Here is a 26,455-nt window from a genome sequence, read left to right as displayed (position 1 = left end):
TATAAAATGAAGACTTGAAATAGTGAGGAAAGTATTTCTGAAAAGAAGTGGAATTCGTTAACATGTATGCTACTATATAAAGACAAGTTGCTGTTTAACATTGTTACCAAAAATCTCTAAGAGCACTTGCATAATACATTTTAGATTTTTAAACAATACTCTGATAAACATTCAACCTCTAATGGGACATCCTTCCCTAGCATTAATTTTCCTCAACAGCAGTTGTTGATACCACTATTAGCTTCCGAATTTTGGACAGGTTAATATTATCTCAGTTGCTTTTCTGAAAACTTTCATCTAATTTTATTTGCAGTATGCTATATTTCTAGATAAAAGTAATGAAATGGAATTACTTTATAAAATATTTTAGTTTCAATATCAGAATTGATAAGTATTAGTTCTGAATGTACACCTGAAATAATATTTTTGGGGAGATTTGAAATTATGATATACTTGCAGACTTAAAATGTCTATTCTTAATTATGCAATAATATACTGTTTACTGTCTTTATTTCTTGATTCATTTATGAAATAATAATCGAAATTAATAATGTAACAAAAACTAGAAGGAATTCATTTGTTAAGACAAGAAGGAACTTCAAGAATTCCACATATGACAACGCTGCTATCACCCATATCACTTTACATACATATCACTAATATTCCTTGATCATGCAAACAATCAACTGCCTTCGACAGGCTATTCCGAAGACTGTTTGGGTCTGCAAAGTTACCAGTTAAAAATGATGCCACAACCTGCATAAATTAACTTCTTGTTAACGGCTGGAAAAATACTAACTATTTTCACAAAGTTTACATGGCTCACAAAAAAAAGGCAAACTCTTAATACGATGAAAATTTTAGGACAACAGGAGTGATTGTTGCTGTAAAGAGATATGGAATTAAAATAACATTAGTTCACTCATTTTCTTTATTACAATTTTTTGTGAAGCTCATCAAATTACATGTGTATATCCCAATCATTACTTGGAATCTATGCACTGACTAATTTACTTAGGTGCTTGAAACTTCAAGGACACCTTAATGAGATATCTATCAAGAGAGCAGCCCACGCTCCTGTCATTTCAGGAACAAGTTTTTATTCTACTAATATTTACACCTGATAATCAAAATTAAGGCCACTGTTTTATAATTAATCAGTACATATCTTCCTTCCAGTAGATAGTACATTAGTGCCCAGTCTTCTCTCCAGTGAATAGTACCTATTACCTTCCAAACTGAAATTCGGAAAGAAATACTACACTGGGACCGTATGTAAATTCACTCCTCCGAGTCGGAAAACAATAAAAATTGGAAAAGCTCCTGTATAAATGCGAAATTCACATGTTGGCTGTATTAGAGGCCAGATTCCTAGATGAGCTCATTGTGGACTCACAACACCGTAGAGCATTCAAAGGAAAGCCAGCAATAAAAATAATGATTAACACCCCTCTCCTGGGTAGTACCTTTTACCTAAACAGAACCATAGTTAACAATGTCATGAGCTTCTCATCAAAATCTGGAAGGTTATCAATACTGACAATCAAGTGCATAAACAAGAAATATACTCCCATATACTGCCACAATCCAATTAACAAAGACAACAAGAACAACCTCCAAACAGCAGACGACTTCTGGGATCTACTGGAAACAAATCTCCAGCATACCTCTGAACCGTAGAAAATCCTTCTAGGTATCTTCAACGTACAGATCGAGAGAGAAAGAAAATATAAAGACATAGCAAGAGGCTGCTCAGCACACGGAAGAACAAATCAGACAGTAGAAATGCTCACTGGACGCTGCAAAACTTTCCAGTTGTAGGTAATGTCAACTCATTTTCGGAAAGTCCCAAGAAAAGCAAAGACTTGGGTATCTCCAAATCCCAACCTAGAATTCCAATTAGGCCATGTAGCAATACCAGGAAAAACACTAGACAAGTGATGAATGTTAAAGTAATCAGACAGTGAATTCGACTCTGATCACTACCTATGCAAAGTTAAAATGCATTTTCTCGCATCAAAATGAAACAGAGCCACTCATAGTGATCAAGTATAACACCAACCCAATGAACATCAACCGGGACATTCCAAATAACTTCAAAGAAGAAATCCGCTCATCTAGAATAGACCCCTGGCAATAACTCCGTACAGAGATCAACGATGCCGCAAAGAAAACACTGTCAGGCAATGACAAAACGGTTAATCTGGTGGAATGAAGAATGTGAGAAAGCACACGAAGTGAGAGACAACACATGGAACAATTCAGAAAACAAAGAAAAGAAACAGCAAGGATATCCTGCAGAGTCAAACGATCATTTGAGAAATAAAAATTAGAAAATCTCAAGAACAGCTACACAAAAAATAACAACAGAGACTTTTTCAAACTTTCAAAGATCGGATCAAAGGATACCAGGTCCCAAGTGTAAGTTTCAAAAATGAACAGGACAAAATTGGATTGAATAATGAAGAAAATTGCACTCTACTAATCAGACACTTCTACAAGCTGCTCAACTGCCCACCTCCAACCACCAAACTGGAACTTCTGGCTCCTCCTCAAAACCTAGAGGATGACATACCACCAACAGAAGAAGAAACAAAGGAAGCCCTAAAAAGTCCCAAAAACAACAAGGCCAGTGGAGAAGACCCGATATCAGCAGAAATGCTGAAATGGGCAGAACAGAAATCCTAGATGACCTACACCAAATCTTTCAGCAAATATGGGAGATAGTAAAACTGCCAGATGAATGGAAAACAGCACTGATCTACCCACTCCATAAGAAAGGTAGAAACAACTTGTAAACAACTACAGAGACATGTCACTACACCCAGTCATCGACAAGATCCTCCCAAGGACACTGCTGAATAGAACTGACTCGGTGGATAGAGAGACTCTAGATAGAATCATCACGGAATTTGGGGTCAGTAACAAGCTGGCAAACATTATCACATACATCTTAACAGGCACAACTTCCAAAGTGAAGTTTATGGGAGAACAGGTGTGTGACTGGGCGATGGATTATCACCAATACTGTTTAACTGTATCCTGGAGTAGATTGTGAGAAATTGGAATTCTGAACTTGAAAATCAAGGGATTGGCCCAATCTGTCTAGGAAGAATATCAGGAGGAATCAAAGTAAACTGCTTGGCTTTCACTGATGATTTTGTGACACTTTCAGAGAACTTAGGAGAAGCAGCCACACACACTAACCCACTAGAGAGGATGACTTGCAAAACAGGAAGTGTGTGTGAATTCCTAAGAAAGCGAACTGTTCAGCTAATCAGTCCCGGCATGTCATGCCATGACTTAGGATCTCTAAAGGGAAGACCAAAGTTATGACAAGTGACAAACATGGACCACAATTCCTTGGAACGGAGATTGGGTGGATTGAGAGGGTAAAAAAAAATCAAATACCTCGGTGAAGCCATACAAGACAACGGACTGGAGAAAGCCTCTGTGGGGGAACAGAGCTCACAAATGCATAGAGCTTACGGATTTACTACAAACTTTTAAAACAAAAAGTGCATCTCTTGGAATGTCACAATACAGCACTACAATGTTGTGGTAAAAACAGTGTGCCTGTATGCCAGTGAATGCCCCAATGAATTAGAAGTTGGAAAAGCTGGACTTACTAGGAAGATGAGTATTATGGGAAAATCATTGGTCAAACTCAGGTTGTAACTGGTTGGAAATTTTGGAGCAACAATGAAATCTACAATAAGGTGGAGAAAATTTCAGAGACCACGAACTAGCGGAGGTAATCATCTCTAGGACACTTGTACTGAATGGACAAAACCAGACTATCCAAAAGGATATTCGACTACCTGTGGAACAAGAACACAACAACGATAAGGATTGAGGAAGCTTGTAAAGATCTGGAAATGTTAACATTCAGAAAGTTCAGATGTAAAATAAGAATACATTGTGGACCATGACTACACATGAAAAGAAGAACCAAGACTAGAAAAGCTTGGACGGATGAACAGAAGCAACAGCACAGCATCCATATACAGGAGTACTGGAGAAAGAAGAAACATCATACAGAGAAGAAATGAAATTGTAGTACGATCCTAACTTGTCAATTCACACATAATTAAATGAATAAAAACTTAAGAGAATTTAATTCTTGGAAAATTTAACATAAACTGATATACTCAGCTCTTTTGTTCACAATATGCTCTGAAGTTGCATAATTTTCTTGGTTTCAGTGTTCCTCATCTTCTCACTTGTTCTTCTTATTTCTCCTTGTTATTCTGGTATCTTTAGTTGCCCCAAGATCCCACCTTTGAGCTTCAGCCACTCTCTTGGAATCAGTTGCAACCAACAGTGCCCATCTCATATTAAACCCGAATTATATTCCTACCAACTGTTGAATGTCACACCTGTTAACTGCCTCACACTGAAACAATTTATACACATAATAAATGTTGGGAATGACGAAATAGCAGCAATGCAAACTACATGAAAACTTTGTAAGGAAAGCAACAATCTAAGACCAAAGAAAGACACAGCAATAATGTGAGCATCACAAATGGTGTCTTCTAACAGGGATTTAAACTGGATAAACAGTTGCGTAGTATGTGTTTTTTGAACAGGAGCCTGACAACACTGACGTATGCAGGCAGGGAGAATGTTAGGATGGACAGACACTAGAAATCTCCAGATTGATTTTTAAACAACTTCCTGATGTCCAGTTCACTTCTCGTAACCACAGTTTTGTTCAAAAAACTCTAAACATGGTTTTAAGATGAAAAATAATTCATTTGTTGGGCTGATTCACAGGCTAGTTACCACGAAGCTCACACCACAAAAACCAAAGCATGGCCAGGAAGCTGCAGCTCTGCGTAACTATTCACATACAAATCGCATATATAGCTTTTTAAACCTTTATCACCTTCAACAAATTCTGTATCTGGCTTCAGTCCTCTTCCACAGTGTTCTTGCCAACAGCAGTGGGTAACTGGTGCTCCTCTGTAATTCATAATCATTTGTACCACCAAAAAATTTCACTTACAGAGCAAATCATATTTTCATTTGGTTGCTTATAAGGATATGGTCTGAATGTAAAAATGTGTTCAACTTGCTGTTCATTGCAGCTACCTTCTCTTTCATCACCATCAACACCTGTGAAAAGAGAAAAATGCTTTATATAGGCCTTCCATTAAATTGAATACCACGTAAATAACATTTACTGTAGATATCTTGCAGTTGTTTCTTATTAATGATAACAGTGAAATCACTATAAAATCTCAAATGCTTTCAGTCCCTTATCCAGGAACTGGAAATTTACAATATCTGCAGTTGTAATTTAGTGCAGGTCTCTTGTTTCATTCTGTCGTTTCTTCCTCAAACGGGTTGATGGCTGAAAATGTGGTTACACAACTCTATATTCACAATTAAAAATGTTCAAATAACGATCAAAGTTTAAGCAGGGCTTTCAGCAGTCATTTTACCAGAACCTGGCCTACGTTGCCTTTAACAGATCTGTATGTCAGCTGATCTTAAACATTACGAGGTGTGGCTAAAAAAAAAAAAAACCGGACTAGTACTGGTAAAACAATAAAACGAATGCAATAAGGCTGAAAGTCGCGTGGCCTGTCACGTGACTCTCGCTCCGCTTACTGCTCGAGTTTCATCTGCCTCCTGCACTCAGTCTGCCCATGGCGTCTGTTTTAAGTAGTTGACGTTTTGTCTGTGCGTCGGAAAATGTTGAGTGTACAGAAAGAACAGCGTGTTAACATCAAATTTTGTTTCAAACTAGGAAAATCTGCAAGTGAAACGTTTGTAATGTTACAACAAGTGTACGGCGATGATTGTTTATCGCGAACACAAGTGTTTGAGTGGTTTAAACCATTTAAAGATGGCCGCGAAGACACCAGTGATAACACTCGCACTGGCAGACCATTGTCAGCAAAAACTGATGCAAACATTGAAAAAATCGGTAAACTTGTTCGACAAGATCGCCGTTTAACAATCAGAGCAGTGTCTGAGTTAACAGGAATTGACAAGGAAAGTGTTAGGCAGATTCTTCGTGAAAGTTTCAACATGAACAAAGTGTGTTCAAAAATGGTTCCGAAGTGTCTCACAATTGAACAGAAGGAACGCCGAAGAATGATTTGTTCTGACATCCTGGAAAACATTGAAAGTGATCTCACCTTCTTACAAAATGTTATTACTTGCGATGAATCGTGGTTTTTCACTTACGATCCCGAAACTAAACGCCAATCGATGCATTGGAAAACTCCTGGTTCTCCACGACAAAAAAAAGCACGAATGTCAAAATCGAAATTCAAGGCAATGATGATTGGTTTTTTTTTTTTTTTTTGACATCAAAGGGATTGTGCACATTGATTGGGTATCAGAGGGACAAACAGTGAATCAGCATTACTACATTAGCGTCCTGGCTACCCTACGTGAGCGAGTACGGAGAAAACGGAACGATTTGTGGAGAAAAAAGTTATGGATCCTTCACCAAGACAATGCCCCAGCTCACAGTGCGTTGTCAGTGAAGAGGTTTTTGGCAAAACACAACATTCCCATCTTAGATCATCCACCCTACTCACCTGATTTGGCCCCCTGTGACTTTTTTCTTTTCCCTAAAGTCAAGTCAGCTTTGAAAGGAACTAGATTTGAGACTGTTGAAGCAGTAAAAAAAAAAAGCGACGGAAGTAATGTATGGACTTACCGAAAATGATCTGCAGCATTGCTATGAACAGTGGAAAATTCGTATGGAGCGGTGTAGAGACCGAGGAGGAGAGTACATTGAAGGAGATAACATGAAATTGTAAATAATTGTAAATAAATGTTTTTTCCAGCATCAGTCCGGTTTTTTTCTAGCCGCACCTCGTATAGTCGCAAGTATTTCATTTTATCAATGACAGTTTAACCACTCGCATGCACTACACAGTGAAATCATGGTTTGTTTCTTTACAACATTCCCAACCACAAAAATGCACTTGCACCTACAGTACATGCATAATATAATGACTTGGTATGTCTGGAGAGACGCTTGCTATCTTTCACTGACTACAAAACGAAGCCACAAAATGCACAAATCCATGTTGTCGAAAAACTGCAAGACAGGACAGAACTGACGATCAACATAAACTAAAATTACATAGCAGTTGTGTTTTAAACAGGGACGACACCGTTTAATTCAGAGCACTTAAAACGCCTACCAAACATTCCACAGTCAAGAATTAAAGATTGCAATCGTGTTCTATCAAAAACATGGATACTTGTAATCTGTGAGACACTGATGAAAGTATTACTTACACTAATACCCTTTTTTATTACTATCCTTGCTTCTGGTTATTTCCATTTCGAAGGATTTAGAACTTCGAATTTCATAGGAACTGCTTTCTGTTTTAACAGATCTCTTCCAGCAGGTCGCTCTTCAACTCCAACTGCGCATCTTCAAAGTGAAACTTAAACAAATCGTAACCGTACACATTATACAAAAAAAACACACGATATTTCAAATGTGATTACTTTCAACGGTTAACCACCTCCTCTACCTCTTTTACAGGTCTATAATCATTTTGCTCTCTAATGTTTAATTGCTCTAACTCAAAATGACGTGAACTATTTAGACGAACTGTTGGAACGAGTCGGTACAGCTCAGCAATCCGTTTCAGAATTTTGTAACCAAAATTTTACTTTCTCCCCACAAACAATACACGAAAACAGCCATCTACTGTCACCAACAGGGCTGCCATTGCATTTGCATTTGCAAGGAAAGGAAACACGCATATGCATTTAGCATTACGAGGCTTGTCCTGCCATCTATTGGTAACCTCGAACAACAGATGTGTGGATACGAATTTACAACTGGTAGATGATTTTATGTTGCATTTTGAATTTTCTGTAGTATTAGTTGTTATAAGACACACTTAATGATCTCAGCATTTATTTTTTTATTATTGAAGTTGCTATAAAGGAACATTAATTTCAACTATTTATGATGAGACTGCTACGTACTCGTTTCTATTATTACGGCAAAGGCTATATATTCCCTATGCGGGCATAGGTTGTCACGAATATTCGTCCTGCTAAATATCACAATTTTTGGAAAGCTCTGACTGTAGTTCGGTCTGAGCTGGTTTTTCGAAGTTCCGTAGTTTCTCTGGCTGTGGCTGTTATCGTTCAATTGACTTGAAAGATTCGAGTATTATTGATTTGCTTGACATTTTCTCTTAAAGGAAATTGGAGAATTTAGTTATTCATCATCAGTTATCTGCTCTATTAGCTAGTCCTTTGCATCTCCATTTTCTGCGGTCCATTGCTACCGTCTTAGGCTACTGTATGTTGTACCATCATGTCATCCAGTATCTGGAATCTCTTCCGTCCTCACTTCCTTTTCCCTTCTACATAACCTTCTAAAACTGTTTTTATCAGTCCGTCATGCTTTCTTAATATATGCCCAACCCAATTTTTTTATCTTCTCTTTATTACATCTAGTAACTGTCTTTTCTTTCGCACTCTTCATTTTTTACTCTGTCCATCCAACTTATTCTTTCCACCCTCCACCATGTCCAGATCTCAAAAGCCTCTAGCCTTTCTCTTTTTTTTATTTCCCCATAGTCGACGTTTCAGCGCCATATGAAGAACACTCCATACAAGACATTTTATGAGTCTCTTTCTGAGTTCTCTGTCCAAACCGCTGCAGAAAATTCTCCTTTTCTTATAAAACGCCTCTTTTGCCGTTGCCATCCTTGTTATAATTTCTGTGGTGCACTTCCAGTCAGTGTCTATCCTGCTTCCAAGATACATAAAATTTTGCACCTGTTATAGTATTTCTCCGTTCAGCATAATTTTTATTTTCTCCTAGTGCCAATTTTTTTGTTTTATTTGTGTTAATTTTCATTCCATATTTTTTCCGTTAGTTGCAATGGTGTCCACGAAATCCTGTAATTCTTTTTCCCCTGTGGCTAGAAGGACCATGTCATCAGCAGACCTCAAACACCCTACTCTTCTTCCTCCAATTTCTACTTCTTTGCATCTAATGAGCATTGGTCAATCATATTTTCCAAGTAGAGGTTGAAAATAGTAGGTGATAGACAGCATCCTTGTCTGACTCCTTTTCCTAGTCTGATCCAGTTTGTACTTGCTCCTCTCACTCTAACTGAAACTTTTTGATTAAGATATAATGAGTTTATGTCTTCTGGTTTTCCGATAAACTCTCTTTTACCTCATTATAGTCGCCAGCTTGTCCCAAACCACATTGTCAAATGCCTTTTCTAGATTCGTAGGAGCCCTATTGCATCTCTGGTGCCCGTATTCCGTCTAAAGCCAAACTGCTCCTCACCAAGATTCTCCTCCATTACTTTTTCAAGTCTTTTATTAATTATTCTTAACATCACTGGCTGGATGTGAAATGAGGCTGATTGTCCTGTATTCGCTGCATTTCTTGGTTCCTTGTTTTTTCGGTAATGGAATCATTACTGTTGTCAGAAAGTCCTCTGGCCATTCACCATTGTCATATATTTTATTACATAACCTCAATATTTCTCTTATTCCATGTTGGTTCAAGCATTTTAGTATTTCTCCTGGTATTGTATATGTACCTACCGCTTTGCCATTTTTCATTGCAGCTATGGCAGACTTTACTTCTTCCAGTATGGCGGTTGGTCCTTTCTCGTCACCACTTACACTGTTGTGTGATTTAAGTTCCAGAGTTTCTGCTTTCCTATTTGTGTCATATAGCTCTTTTAAATATTCTTCCCATCTCTGGAGGACATCGTCACGATCTTTGTACACTACCTCTTCGTTTTTACTAAAAATTTCCACAGTAGCACTTCCTGCTCTATTTTGTTCCCATGTCATAGTCTTCACTCTGTTGTATAGTAAGTCGTATCTTCCCTTCCTGTCCAGTTCTTCAATTACATCACATTCCTCTTTCAGCCATTTTTTCCTAGCCCGCTCTGTTTCTCTTTGCAGTTTATTATTTAACCTTCGGTATATCTTTCTTGCATTTTCAGTGTTCTTTTTCTTTTTTCAATTTTCTTGTCTCCTCCATCTTGGAAATCATTTCTTGTGTGACCCATGGTTTTTTTTTTTTTTTTTTACCTTTTCCCTTTTACATATCCTATATTTTGATGTCCTGCTTTAATGATTCCTTCTTTCAGCATATTCCACTACTCGGCATTATCAGGTGGTTTCTTTGTCTCGTGATGTGTTTAGAAACTCCCAAGACAGCATTTCTGTAATTTGTTCTTTGTTGGATCTTATCTTCTCTAAATTCCACTTCTTCACCACGGTCGCCTTCTTCAGTTTTTTCATTCTTATTTCTATTTTTGCCATAAGTAAGTTGTGGTCACTATTAGTATCTGCACCTGGTAATGTGTGCACCTTCTTGATTCCATTCTTATATATTTCTTCCACCAGTATAAAATTGATTTGGTTTCTGTATTTATCCCCTGGTGATTTCCAAGTGTAGAGCCTCCTCTTGTGGTTCTTGTACCATGTGTTTGCCACTATCAGCTGCCTTTCCCTGCAGAAGTCAATTAACCATTCACCTCTGTCATTTCTCTTTCCAAGACCATGACTGCCTACTGTGTTTCCCTCTTTCCCTTCTCCCACAATGGCGTTCCAGTCTCCCATTACTATTTTGCAGCATTTTTTATTTTCCTCCATTATTCTCTCTATTACATTGTACGTTTCCTCTACAATTTGGTCATAATGTCCTGAAGTTGGCATATACACCTGGACAATCAGTAAACCTTTTTGTGCTCCTTTCAGCCTTACACCAATGACCCGGTCATTTGTATAGTCTGCATATTCCACACATTTAGCCAATTCCTTTGTCATAATCATTCCTACTCCATTCATTCCTTTTACTTCTCCTCCTGAGTAATACAATAATATTCATCTGACTGCAACTCTCCATGTCCATTCCATCTTACCTCAGCAACTCCTACGAGGTCCATATGATTCTTTTCCATCTCTCTTTTATGGTTTTCTAGTTTTCCTGCTTGTAGCAGAGTTCTAACATTCCAGGTCCCAATTCTCGTTTTGATTTTTTGCGCCTCCTTTCAAGCTGTACCCCCCGGAGATCCGAATGGGGGACTATTTTACCTACGGACACTGATTTAACATGAAAGGAAGCCATTTTTGTGCATAAAATGGAGACTACATTATGCAGGGAAGATAATCTGTGGTGGTATTTCTTTGCCTTCCGCAGTTCTGGAGGCCACGCCTAACATGGGATACAGACGCCTTTTGCAGCCACCCGCTCTGGGTCGGATGCTGCATGAGAAGTATAGGTTGGAAAATGAAAGACCCCTAGCTCTCGAAACCTAATAGCGACAGGGTCAGAAAAGAACAAGAGCTGGACAAGGGTGGCCAGGTAGGAAAGATAAAACTGAGGAGCCTGGCACAAGTAAGCGGAAGCAATGCCAGGACTCAGCTCGGGGCCCCGTGGTTGCCAGCCACGTATCACTAGGTGTGTCTTTGAATATGTCTGCTTGTGTCTGCAAATGTGTGGATGGATACGTGTGTGTGTGCGAGTGTATACCCGTCCTTTTTTCCCCCTAAGGTAAGTCTTTCCACTCCCGGGATTGGAATGACTCTTTAACGTCTCCCTTAAAACCCACATCCTTTCGTCTTTCCCTCTCCTTCCCTCTTTCCTGATGAAGCAACCGTTGGTTGCAAAAGCTAGAATTTTGTGTGTATGTTTGTGTTCGTTTGTGTGTTTATCGACCTGCCTGCGCTTTCGTTTGGTAAGTCACATCATCTTTGTTTTTAGATATATTTTTCCCACGTGGAATGTTTCCCTCTGATATATATATATATATATATATATATATATATATATATATATATATATATATATATATATATATGTGTGTGTGTGTGTGTGTCTGTGTGTGTCGCCGTAACGAGATTGAGAATGCGTATGCCGATCACCATCTGGCAGAGCTTGCTCACCTGCAATGGACCCACTTTATATTGTACATGGTGGCAGAGGAATGGAAAGTAGTTATGTGGACACAGTCTCTGCTGTACAAAAGAGTGGTTTCTGCTGATCGTCATCTGACAGTTTGAATGTATTGTACAAAAGATCATATCAGGGGCAAGCTTACAACTCTCAAACTCTGCAGAAAATACAATATTCCAAATGGTTTACAATTTGTCTTAACAAATGAATTCCTTCTAGTTGTTGTTACATTATTAATTTTGATTATTATTTCATAAATGTATCAAGAAATGAACATAGTAAAAAGTACATGATTGCATGATTAAGAATAGACATTTTAAGTCTGCAAGTATTTCATAATTTCCAATTTCCCTAAAAAATATAATTTCAAGTGTACATTCAGGACTAACACTTATCAATTCTGATATTGAAACTAAAATATTTTATAAAGTAATTCCATTTCATAACTTTTATCTAGAAATATAACATACTGCAAATAAAATTAGATGAAAGTTTTCAGAAAAGCAACTGAGATAATATTAACCTGTCCAAAATTCGGAAGCTAATAGTGGTATCAACAACTGCTGTTGAGGAAAATTAATGCTAGGGAAGGATGTCCCATTAGAGGTTGAATGTTTATCAGAGTATTGTTTAAAAATCTAAAATGTATTATGCAAGTGCTCTTAGAGATTTTTGTTAACAATATTAAACAACAACTTGTCTTTATATAGTAGTATACATGTTAACAAATTCCACTTCTATTCAGAAATACTTTTCTCACTATTGCCAGTCTCCATTTTATATACCCTCTTGCTAGGCATCTCCCCACAACATGTTTGAGCTTGTTCTACATACAGTGGAAATTTTCCAGTAGCAAAATGCTATCTTAATATTATTCATTCTTGATTATGAGTGAAAGTCAAGTGAAAAAGATTTTCAATGGTAACAAAATTGGTGAAAAATAGGTGATCAAAATTTACAAGCTATATGAGGCCTCAACTCTTGTAAAGCGGGGTAAATAATGAACAATTTCATAACATTACTACATCTGTATTTGTGTCAAGATTTCCATGTGTTTGAAGATAGATCATCTGAGGACAGATTTGAGCTTATTAGCTTCCGCTGTCTCCCTCCTCAGTTCAATATTTAGCCATAGAAGGAAAAACTTAAGTGCAAAATTGCTGTGCCTGAACTATTTCAGATCAGAATGGAATAGACTCAAGGACAGTATCTCTGTTCGAAAACTTGTATAAAGTAAATAAATGCCTTTCACATAGGAAAAAAAAAGCAAATAGCACATTTTAGCAGGAGGAGTCAGTTGGAGTGGAATAGACCTATCAAAGTGACAGTGATCACCAAGTCCCTGTACAATCATATCAAAGTAAATATCTCCAACCACATAAAAAAGTGAAGGCACCAGTTCAGAATCACTTAAATAGGGATTTTTCATCGATGACCTTGATGACTTAACTTTACTTATTAATCTTGTCTTTGTTTCTATGAGTTATATGAGGTATTTGCTTTTCTGCTGTGTGCTATGTCAGACTGATAGTTCAGTAACACTACTGTAAATTAAATAAATATTTATCTAGGAATTGTGCAGAAATTTGAGCTATTAACATGTTTATGGATCATTTAATGTGAATGAAAAAAAAAACATATCAATTGTTGTGTGCCTGTCTGATCTATTAAAATTTTTAATTGAATGACCCTCCACCCCCCAAAAATACTCCTCTCTACTGTGATTAGCATTATTTATTTATTTATTTACATTCATTTTGCGTGGTGCCATTGTAATGATGGCTTTTGCAAATGCCAGACTTAATACCATGGTTATATTTATACTTATAAAATACACTATATTCTGTAGCTGTTGCTTCTTATGTCTATTTTTTACATTTATCACATTACTACTGATATGCTAATGCCTCATGTTACAATCACTATCTTAAAATTCTTTGAAAGAATATAAACATTTTTCTATTAGAAAAGATTTTAATTTTGTTTTAAAAACATTTCCCGTGTGCATTCTTAGAGAGTTTGGTAGCTTGTTATACCAAATCAAACCACTGATATATGGACTTCTATAAGTCATTTTTAACGTTGTTATTTGTGCTGCACAAACACTTCACGACATGAATCTCTATGTCCCATCCCATGTATATGTCTTATTGCTCTTTTCTGTAGTAGTAGTATTCCTTTCGAATGTACATCAGTTGCACAGCCCCGTAGTTCAATTTCATAACTGAGAAAGGGGTAATGTGTTTCATAATATACTAATTTCAGTGCTCAGCTAGAACTATCTTTGCGAGCTGGCTGAGGAGATATATGACACTACTGACTTTCCCGTGTACGAAATTAATGTGGTATGTCCACTGCAAATTTTCATCAACATACACACCCAGGAATTTACAACTACCATTTCTGTTGCAGAGATATTACACACACTATTCGAATTGTTGTGGTGAGTAATGCCTGTTTTAAATGTCAGTAGTTGAGATTTGGTGACATTCAAGAGATTCTAGCTCTTTAGATTCGCCCCCATAAAATAAGATTGACGTGTCATCTGCATAGCTTACAATACGGGAGTTAATGGGTTGTGCAATGTCGTTAATATATATATATATATATATATATATATATATATATATATATATATATATATATATATGTGTGTGTGTGTGTGTGTGTGTGTGTGTGTGTGTGTGTGTGTGTGTGTGTGTGTGTGTGTGTGTGTGTGTGTGTGTAAGGAAGAAAAAGGGTCCAAGGATTGAGCCATGTGGTACACCTTGTAATACAGGTTCACTGGTGGACTGGGAGCTCATGATTTTATTATCTAGTTTGTATGACAATTTAGTGACTTGCTTATGATTCAACAGGTACGTGGTTAGAAGATTCGTGGCTTGGTCCCCAATACTATAAGGTTTTAGCTTTTTAAGAAGTACCCTGTGGTTTACCTTATCAAATGATCTTGCCAGGTCCAAAAATATACCTGCAGTCTGCACCTTCTGGTCCAACAGACAGTAAACTTCATGGATGAACTGTGTAACTGCTGTGGTTGTACTTAGCTCTTTTCAGAAGACATGCTGTGAATCTACAAACAGTTTACGATTTGTGAAAAAGGCACTTAGCTTTCGAATATCTCACTAAAAGTGCTTTATAAAGCTTATTCAGATCATGTACTTGCTGCCTGAGCCTAATCAGATTTGTTGGGAGTTTTAGTCTAGGATTACTTCCATTCTGACAGTGTTTAACTACCTTCTGGATTTCTCTGACTGGACAACTATATTCATAATGATGCAGTAGGGTTGAGTAGAATTCATTCCATTTCTCATCCGACCCTTTTACCTGGTACACAGAATCCCATTTCTCATTCACTAGTTTGTCTTTAAGAGCATTAATATTTCAGGTATTCAGCATTCGTTTCTGTAGCTCATTTTTTGTTAGTTTAGGCCCAACTGAATTTTTGTATTCTATCACCTGACAGAAGTGGTCAGAAAAAAGAAAATCTAAGTTACTGTAATTGACCTTATCTATAACATCTTTGTTGATTATAGCATAATCTATTCTAGTTGAACATGTGTCCTTCACTCTGGTGTCAGAGTTCACTATATCTACAAGGTTGTATGAGGTCAGTACATCACTGAGTTGCAAGTTTACTAAACTAGTTGAGTTTGCATCTACATTAAAGTCACCTAATATAGTAAGGTCATTAGAACCAGCCTGACCAGCAACACTACTAAGTTTATTCATAAACAGCATTACATCAGCATTTGGTGGCCTATATACTCCAATCACTTTACGCTTTCGTAACTTAAGATTATTATTGTGGAGTACAATACCTGTCATTTCAATTGATCCTCCTTTGGTGTGGTGTTCAAGAAAGGAAATTTTTTTAGCTTCTATATCCTTATTAACATAAACTGCCACACCACCACCTTTATGGTTTTGCCTACAATAACTATTTACTAATATGTAACCTTCTAATCTAAAATATATTATTTCACTGCACTTTAGCCCATGTTCCGTTATTACTAGTACATGTGGCAAGTGTCCCTCTATGAATATTTGTAGAATGTCTAGTTTGTTTCTGAGATATTGCACATTTAAGTGCATTAACTTTAAGGGTGTTATCCCTTCTTGTTTATTTACCATCTTGTGTGAATCAAAGTTGTCTGAGTTCTCTTTTTCCGACATTTTGCATACACTGGTTTTTTAGAACTCACCTGCAATGGCTGATCACTTATTTCACAGCCTGGCTTTTCTTTGTATGAACGGGACTTAAGTCATATCAGATATACATCCCTGAAAACTATTATTATGGTCCTTTATTCTAAAAAAGTCTCATGGCTGTAGCCCAGAGCAATTGGAGCTTTCTCCACACTGTCTTTCTCACACAGTTTCCTTATGTGGGAAACTAGCTTGGCCTCCCCTTTGCTATTTAAGGGGAATCCGTGTTTTGTGTGTTTGTCACGATTCACTTTACTTAAGTCTATCAAATGCACATGGCTAAATTTATCACACAGTTTCTTTAGCTCGGAATTGTAGTGTAAGCTTATTTTATCATTGTTTAATTAAACTAAAAGTGAACTGCGATATTGCTCATACATACTTATGCCGGTAACATAACTTACACGCATATGAAATGTGCCATGCACCTGTGCTTGTTGTTAAAATAGGATTTTGTCTCTTGTTTGCATTGCTGTTATGAGAATTCTTTAAATTTCAAGGTTATTTAAATCATGGGCAAAATATACATACATACACACACATATATATATATATATATATATATATATATATATATATATATATATATATATATATATATATATATATATATAATAGAGGGAAACATTCCACGTGGGAAAAATATATCTAAAAAAAAAGATGATGTGACTTACCGAATGAAAGCGCTGGCAGGTCGATAGACACACAAACAAACACAAACAAACATACACACAAAATTCAAGCTTTCGCAACAAACTGTTGCCTCATCAGAAAAGAGGGAAGGAGAGGGAAAGACGAAAGGATGTGGGTTTTAAGGGGGAGGGTAAGGAGTCATTCCAATCCCGGGAGCGGAAAGACTTACCTTGGGGGAAAAAAGGACGGGTATACACTCGCACACACACACATATCCATCCACACATATACAGACACATTTCATATGCGTGTAAGTTATGTTACCGGCATAAGTATGTATGAGCAAGTCTGTATATGTGTGGACAGTTAAGGACAATCTGTTACTACGAAAGGCCGGAATTTACAAGATACCGTGCCAATGTGGTATGGCTTACATAGGTCAAACCACACGCACCGTGAAAGAACGCTGCACTGAACATCAACGTTACACCCGCCTTTTGCAGCCAAGCAAGTCCGCTATTGCTGAACATTGTATTTCTACTGGACATTCAATGGAGTATGAGAAAACAATGATTTTGTCCACAGCAACGTCTTTCTGCGACTCCATTATTAAAGAATCCGTAGAAATAAGACTGGCGGAAAATCTGTTAAACCGTGACAGCGGCTACCAGCTGGACAGTGCATGGAATCCCATCATCTCCACGATTTGCTCAAATCAAAGACGACAGAGTGCGTCGACCGCCGTGGCAAACAGCAACGCAGAGGGCGACTGAGTTCCGCTATTCCACCAGCGAGGGCGCTGCCGGCGGGCAGTGTTGGTTCAACTTTCAAGTTTTCGACGCATGTGCAGAATAGTTACAGTACGCTATATATTGCGGAACGGAGGACGTTTTCGCCAGTCTGCGACGGCTCACCTGAAGATGACTGGCAGGTGCCCAGTTGAAATATCGTGCGAAGTACTGAACGACGAGCGGCTGCAAGCCCGAAATTTGTTTGAACAGTCAATTCGCCGGGAAAATTTTAAAATTCACAAAGGACACAGTTTTCCAGTCATTGAGGGTCCAAATTATACAGTTACAAGCTCAGGAGATGCAGCAAAGGTAATGTCGTGCGGTTAGCAAAGACACTTGCATCAATTGTGTGCTGCTGTAGCCCATTAATGCCACATTTCGCCCCACTGTCCTAATGGATACATTTGTCATACACCCCACATTGATTTCTGCAGTTACTTCATGCAGTCTTGCTTGTATGTTAGCACTGATAACTAAGAAAATAGCACTGTTCTGTCCATAAGTGAATGCCGTCAGCCACTGCGCTGTCCGTAGTCAGAGGTAAATCCTGAAGTCTGACATCCTCGGCACACTCTTAGCACTGTGGATCTCAGAATATTGAGTTTGCTGATGATTTTCAAAACTGAATGTTCCACGCATCTACCTCCAACTGCCATTCTACATTCAGAGTCTTAATTCCGATCGTGCGGCCATAACCACTTTATAAATCATTTCACATAAATGACCTGAGAACAAATGACAGTTCTGCCAGTCCACAGCCCTCTTATGCCTTGTATACGAAATACTACCACCATCTGTATATGTACATATCACTGTCCCATGACTTATGTCACTTCAGTGTAATGAAACGGCAGAAGCTTAATTGAATTGCTGTTTGCATGATTAAGATTCATGAAGTTAACAATAGTCTCCTACATCTCCATATTTCACATAAAATATTAGGGAGAGGCTCTCCATAGAAGCAGCAACAAAAGCAGCTCACTTCTGAAGATAAAAGTAGATGAAGCAAAAGTGTATTATCAATTTGTACAGAAACAAGACTGCAATTATAACAGTTGTATGATGTGACAGGGAATCAGTAGCTGAGGAGGGAGGAACATAGTGTTGAAGTCTCTCCCTGTTGTTATTCTGTCTGCATATCGAGCAAGCAGTAAAAGAAACTGAGCAGAAATTTGCAGAGGGAATTAAGGTTTAGAGGAAATAAATAATAACTCTGCATTTTGCTGATGCCTTTGTAATTCTGTCAGAAACAGTAAAGGACACAAAAGAGCAGTTGAATGGAATGGGCAGTATCTTTAAAAGTGGTTTCAGATGAATACAACAAAAGAAGGACAAGGGTAATGAAATTTACTCAAAGTAAATCAGGCAATGCTGAGATAAATAGATTAGGAAATGAGACACTAAAACAGCAGGTAAGATTTGCTGTCAGCGGCAAAATAACTGATGCTAATCACAGTAGATAGGAGTGTTTTGTTCGGAGGTGGTGGTCATTCAATTAAAAATTTAATAGATCAGACAGGCACACAACAACTGATTTGTTTTTTTCATTCACATCAAATGATCTATAAACACATTAATAGCTCAAAACTCTGCACAATTCCTAGACAAATATTTATTTAATTTACAGTAGTGTTACTGAACTATCAGTCTGATGTAGCACACAGCAGAAAAGCAAATACCTCATATAATTGATAGAAATGAAGACCAGGTTATTAAGTAAAGTTAAGTCACCAAGGTCATCGATGAAAAATCCCTAGTTAAGTGATTCTGAACTGGTGCCTTCACTTTTTTATGTGGTTGGAGATATTTACTTTGATATGATTGTACAGGGACTTGGTGATCACTGTCACTTTAATAGGTCTATTCCACTCCAACTGACTCCTCCTGCTGAAATTTGCTATTTTCTTTTTTTTCCTATGTGAAAGGCATTTATTTAGTTTATACAAGTTTTCGAAGAAAGATACTATCCGTGAGTCTATTCCATTCTGTTCTGAAATATTTTGCACTTAAGATTTTCCTTGTATGGCTAAATATGGATCTGAGGAGGGAGACAATGGAAGGTAATTAGCTCAAACCTGTCCTCAGATGATCTATCTTCAAACACATGGAAGTCCTGACACAAATACAGATGTAGTAATGTTATGAAATTGTTCATCATTTACCCTGCTTTACAAGAGTTGAGGCCTCATATAGCTTGTGAATTTTCCTCAGCTATTTTTCACCAACTTCGTTACCGTTAAAAATCTTTTGCACTTGAATTCACTTCAAGAATGAATAATACTAAGAAAGCATTTTGGTACTGGAAAATTTCCATTGGATGTAGAACAAGCTCAAACATGTTGTGGGGAGACGCCTGGCAAGAGGGTATATAAAATGAAGACTTGAAATAGTGAGGAAAGTATTTCTGAAAAGAAGTGGAATTCGTTAACATGTATGCTACTATATAAAGACAAGTTGCTGTTTAACATTGTTACCAAAAATCTCTAAGAGCACTTGCATAATACATTTTAGATTTTTAAACAATACTCTGATAAACATTCAACCTCTAATGGGACATCCTTCCCTAGCATTAATTTTCCTCAACAGCAGTTGTTGATACCACTATTAGCTTCCGAATTTTGGACAGGTTAATATTATCTCAGTTGCTTTTCTGAAAACTTTCATCTAATTTTATTTGCAGTATGCTATATTTCTAGATAAAAGTAATGAAATGGAATTACTTTATAAAATATTTTAGTTTCAATATCAGAATTGATAAGTATTAGTTCTGAATGTACACCTGAAATAATATTTTTGGGGAGATTTGAAATTATGATATACTTGCAGACTTAAAATGTCTATTCTTAATTATGCAATAATATACTGTTTACTGTCTTTATTTCTTGATTCATTTATGAAATAATAATCGAAATTAATAATGTAACAAAAACTAGAAGGAATTCATTTGTTAAGACAAGAAGGAACTCCAAGAATTCCACATATGACAACACTGCTATCACCCATATCACTTTACATACATATCACTAATATTCCTTGATCATGCAAACAATCAACTGCCTTCGACAGGCTATTCCGAAGACTGTTTGGGTCTGCAAAGTTACCAGTTAAAAATGATGCCACAACCTGCATAAATTAACTTCTTGTTAACGGCTGGAAAAATACTAACTATTTTCACAAAGTTTACATGGCTCACAAAAAAAAGGCAAACTCTTAATACGATGAAAATTTTAGGACAACAGGAGTGATTGTTGCTGTAAAGAGATATGGAATTAAAATAACATTAGTTCACTCATTTTCTTTATTACAATTTTTTGTGAAGCTCATCAAATTACATGTGTATATCCCAATCATTACTTGGAATCTATGCACTGACTAATTTACTTAGGTGCTTGAAACTTCAAGGACACCTTAATGAGATATCTATCAAGAGAGCAGCCCACGCTCCTGTCATTTCAGGAACAAGTTTTTATTCTACTAATATTTACACCTGATAATCAAAATTAAGGCCACTGTTTTATAATTAATCAGTACATATCTTCCTTCCAGTAGATAGTACATTAGTGCCCAGTCTTCTCTCCAGTGAATAGTACCTATTACCTTCCAAACTGAAATTCGGAAAGAAATACTACACTGGGACCGTATGTAAATTCACTCCTCCGAGTCGGAAAACAATAAAAATTGGAAAAGCTCCTGTATAAATGCGAAATTCACATGTTGGCTGTATTAGAGGCCAGATTCCTAGATGAGCTCATTGTGGACTCACAACACCGTAGAGCATTCAAAGGAAAGCCAGCAATAAAAATAATGATTAACACCCCTCTCCTGGGTAGTACCTTTTACCTAAACAGAACCATAGTTAACAATGTCATGAGCTTCTCATCAAAATCTGGAAGGTTATCAATACTGACAATCAAGTGCATAAACAAGAAATATACTCCCATATACTGCCACAATCCAATTAACAAAGACAACAAGAACAACCTCCAAACAGTAGACGACTTCTGGGATCTACTGGAAACAAATCTCCAGGATACCTCTGAACCGTAGAAAATCCTTCTAGGTATCTTCAACGTACAGATCGAGAGAGAAAGAAAATATAAAGACATAGCAAGAGGCTGCTCAGCACACGGAAGAACAAATCAGACAGTAGAAATGCTCACTGGACGCTGCAAAACTTTCCAGTTGTAGGTAATGTCAACTCATTTTCGGAAAGTCCCAAGAAAAGCAAAGACTTGTGTATCTCCAAATCCCAACCTAGAATTCCAATTAGGCCATGTAGCAATACCAGGAAAAACACTAGACAAGTGATGAATGTTAAAGTAATCAGACAGTGAATTCGACTCTGATCCCTACCTATGCAAAGTTAAAATGCATTTTCTCGCATCAAAATGAAACAGAGCCACCCATAGTGATCAAGTATAACACCAACCCAATGAACATCAACCGGGACATTCCAAATAACTTCAAAGAAGAAATCCGCTCATCTAGAATAGACCCCTGGCAATAACTCCGTACAGAGATCAACGATGCCGCAAAGAAAACACTGTCAGGCAATGACAAAACGGTTAATCTGGTGGAATGAAGAATGTGAGAAAGCACACGAAGTGAGAGTCAACACATGGAACAATTCAGAAAACAAAGAAAAGAAACAGCAAGGATATCCTGCAGAGTCAAACGATCATTTGAGAAATAAAAATTAGAAAATCTCAAGAACAGCTATACAAAAAATAACTACAGAGACTTTTTCAAACTTTCAAAGATCGGATCCAAGGATACCAGGTCCCAAGTGTAAGCTTCAAAAATGAACAGGACAAAATTGGATTGAATAATGAAGAAAATTGCACTCTACTAATCAGACACTTCTACAAGCTGCTCAACTGCCCACCTCCAACCACCAAACTGGAACTTCTGGCTCCTCCTCAAAACCTAGAGGATGACATACCACCAACAGAAGAAGAAACAAAGGAAGCCCTAAAAAGTCTCAAAAACAACAAGGCCAGTGGAGAAGACCCGATATCAGCAGAAATGCTGAAATGGGCAGAACAGAAATCCTAGATGACCTACACCAAATCTTTCAGCAAATATGGGAGATAGTAAAACTGCCAGATGAATGGAAAACAGCACTGATCTACCCACTCCATAAGAAAGGTAGAAACAACTTGTAAACAACTACAGAGACGTGTCACTACACCCATTCATCGACAAGATCCTCCCAAGGACACTGCTGAATAGAACTGACTCGGTGGATAGAGAGACTCTAGATAGAATCATCACGGAATTTGGGGTCAGTAACAAGCTGGCAAACATTATCGCATACATCTTAACAGGCACAACTTCCAAAGTGAAGTTTATGGGAGAACAGGTGTGTGACTGGGCGATGGATTATCACCAATACTGTTTAACTGTATCCTGGAGAAGATTGTGAGAATTTGGAATTCTGAACTTGAAAATCAAGGGATTGGCCCGATCTGTCTAGGAAAAAAATCAGGAGGAACTAAAGTAAACTGCTGGGCTTTCACTGATGATTTTGTGACACTTTCAGAGAACTTAGGAGAAGCAGCCACACACACTAACCTACTAGAGAGGATGACTGGCAAGACTGGAAGTGTGTGTGAATTCCTAAGAAAGCAAATTGCTCAGCTCATTAGTCCCGGCATGACATGCCATGACTTAGGATCTCTAAAGGGAAGACCAAAGTCATGACAAGTGACAAACATGGACCACAATTCCTTGGAACTGCGATTGGGTGGATTGAGAGGGTAAAAAAAAATCAAATACCTCGGTGAAGCCATACAAGACAACGGACTGGAGAAGGCCTCTGTGGGGGAACAGAGCTCACAAATACATAGAGCTTACGGATTTACTACAAACTTTTAAAACAAAAAGTGCATCTCTTGGAATGTCACAATACAATACTACAATGTTGTGGTAAAAACAGTGTGCCTGTATGCCAGTGAATGCCCCAATGAATTAGAAGTTGGAAAAGCTGGACTTACTAGGAAGATGAGTATTATGGGAAAATCATGGGTCAAAGTCAGGTTGTAACTGGTTGGAAATTTTGGAGCAACAATGAAATCTACAATAAGGTGGAGAAAATTTCAGAGACCACGAACTAGCGGAGGTAATCATCTCTAGGACACTTGTACTGAATGGACAAAACCAGACTATCCAAAAGGATATTCGACTACCTGTGGAACAAGAACACAACAACGATAAGGATTGAGGAAGCTTGTAAAGATCTGGAAATGTTAACATTCAGAAAGTTCAGATGTAAAATAAGAATACATTGTGGACCATGACTACACATGAAAAGAAGAACCAAGACTAGAAAAGCCTGGACGGATGGACAGAAGCAACAGCACAGCGTCCATATACAGGAGTACTGGAGAAAGAAGAAACATCAGACAGAGAAGAAATGAAATTGTAGTACGATCCGAACTGGTCAATTCACACATAATTAAATTAGTAAAAACTTAAGAGAATTTAATTCTTGGAAAATTTAACATAAACTGATATACTCAGCTCTTTTGTTCACAATATGCTCCGTAGTTGCATAATTTTCTTGGTTTCAGTGTTCCTCATCTTCTCACTTGTTCTTCTTATTTCTCCTTGTTATTCTGGTATCTTTAGTTGCACCAAGATCCCACCTTTCAGCTTCAGCCACTCTCTTGGAATCAGTTGCAACCAACAGTGCCCATCTCATATTAAACCCGAATTATATTCCTACCAACTGTTGAATGTCACACCTGTTAACTGCCTCACACTGAAACAATTTATACACATAATAAATGTTGGGAATGACGAAATAGCAGCAATGCAAACTACATGAAAACTTTGTAAGGAAAGCAACAATCTAAGACCAAAGAAAGACACAGCAATAATGTGAGCATCACAAATGGTATCTTCTAACAGGGATTTAAACTGGATAAGCAGTTGCGTAGTATGTGTTTTTTGAACAGGAGCCTGACAACACTGACGTATGCAGGCAGCGAGAATGTTAGGATGGACAGACACTAGAAATCTCCAGATTGATTTTTAAACAACTTCCTGATGTCCAGTTCACTTCTCGTAACCACAGTTTTGTTCAAAAAACTCTAAACATGGTTTTAAGATGAAAAATAATTCATTTGTTGGGCTGATTCACAGGCTAGTTACCACGAAGCTCACACCACAAAAACCAAAGCATGGCCCGGAAGCTGCAGCTCTGCTTAACTATTCACATACAAATCGCATATATAGCTTTTTAAACCTTTATCACCTTCAACAAATTCTGTATCTGGCTTCAGTCCTCTTCCACAGTGTTCTTGCCAACAGCAGTGGGTAACTGGTGCTCCTCTGTAATTCATAATCATTTGTACCACCAAAAAATTTCACTTACAGAGCAAATCATATTTTCATTTGGTTGCTTATAAGGATATGGTCTGAATGTAAAAATGTGTTCAACTTGCTGTTCATTGCAGCTACCTTCTCTTTCATCACCATCAACACCTGTGAAAAGAGAAAAATGCTTTATATAGGCCTTCCATTAAATTGAATACCACGTAAATAACATTTACTGTAGATATCTTGCAGTTGTTTCTTATTAATGATAACAGTGAAATCACTATAAAATCTCAAATGCTTTCAGTCCCTTATCCAGGAACTGGAAATTTACAATATCTGCAGTTGTAATTTAGTGCAGGTCTCTTGTTGCATTCTGTCGTTTCTTCCTCAAACGGGTTGATGGCTGAAAATGTGGTTACACAACTCTATATTCACAATTAAAAATGTTCAAATAACGATCAAAGTTTAAGCAGGGCTTTCAGCAGTCATTTTACCAGAACCTGGCCTACGTTGCCTTTAACAGATCTGTATGTCAGCTGATCTTAAACATTACGAGGTGTGGCTAAAAAAAAAAACCGGACTAGTACTGGTAAAACAATAAAACGAATGCAATAAGGCTGAAAGTCGCGTGGCCTGTCACGTGACTCTCGCTCCGCCTACTGCTCGAGTTTCATCTGCCTCCTGCACTCAGTCTGCCCATGGCGTCTGTTTTAAGTAGTTGACGTTTTGTCTGTGCGTCGGAAAATGTTGAGTGTACAGAAAGAACAGCGTGTTAACATCAAATTTTGTTTCAAACTTGGAAAATCTGCAAGTGAAACGTTTGTAATGTTACAACAAGTGTACGGCGATGATTGTTTATCGCGAACACAAGTGTTTGAGTGGTTTAAACCATTTAAAGATGGCCGCGAAGACACCAGTGATAACACTCGCACTGGCAGACCATTGTCAGCAAAAACTGATGCAAACATTGAAAAAATCGGTAAACTTGTTCGACAAGATCGCCGTTTAACAATCAGAGCAGTGTCTGAGTTAACAGGAATTGACAAGGAAAGTGTTAGGCAGATTCTTCGTGAAAGTTTCAACATGAACAAAGTGTGTTCAAAAATGGTTCCGAAGTGTCTCACAATTGAACAGAAGGAACGCCGAAGAATGATTTGTTCTGACATCCTGGAAAACATTGAAAGTGATCCCACCTTCTTACAAAATGTTATTACTTGCCATGAATCGTGGTTTTTCACTTACGATCCCGAAACTAAACGCCAATCGATGCATTGGAAAACTCCTGGTTCTCCACGACAAAAAAAAGCACGAATGTCAAAATCGAAATTCAAGGCAATGATGATTGGTTTTTTTTTTTTTTTTTTTTTTTTGACATCAAAGGGATTGTGCACATTGATTGGGTATCAGAGGGACAAACAGTGAATCAGCATTACTACATTAGCGTCCTGGCTACCCTACGTGAGCGAGTACGGAGAAAACGGAACGATTTGTGGAGAAAAAAGTTATGGATCCTTCACCAAGACAATGCCCCAGCTCACAGTGCGTTGTCAGTGAAGACGTTTTT

At 37.6% G+C, this 26,455-nt stretch overlaps 1 long non-coding RNA gene across 1 annotated transcript; it reads right to left on the bottom strand.

The window, feature by feature from the left end:
* Window positions 1–907: 907 nt before the first annotated feature.
* Window positions 908–25,031, bottom strand: LOC126427039 (uncharacterized). Its single transcript, XR_007576505.1, has 3 exons — window positions 24,827–25,031; window positions 23,347–24,331; window positions 908–3,411 (listed from the first exon to the last, which is right to left on the bottom strand). It is a non-coding gene; the product is annotated as an uncharacterized LOC126427039 (long non-coding RNA).
* Between the last annotated feature and the right edge of the window lie 1,424 nt (window positions 25,032–26,455).

Source organism: Schistocerca serialis, chromosome 11, assembly GCF_023864345.2.
Source record: "Schistocerca serialis cubense isolate TAMUIC-IGC-003099 chromosome 11, iqSchSeri2.2, whole genome shotgun sequence".
In the NCBI taxonomy this organism is placed as follows: domain Eukaryota; kingdom Metazoa; phylum Arthropoda; class Insecta; order Orthoptera; family Acrididae; genus Schistocerca; species Schistocerca serialis.
This window is presented reverse-complemented; position numbering and strand designations above follow the sequence as displayed.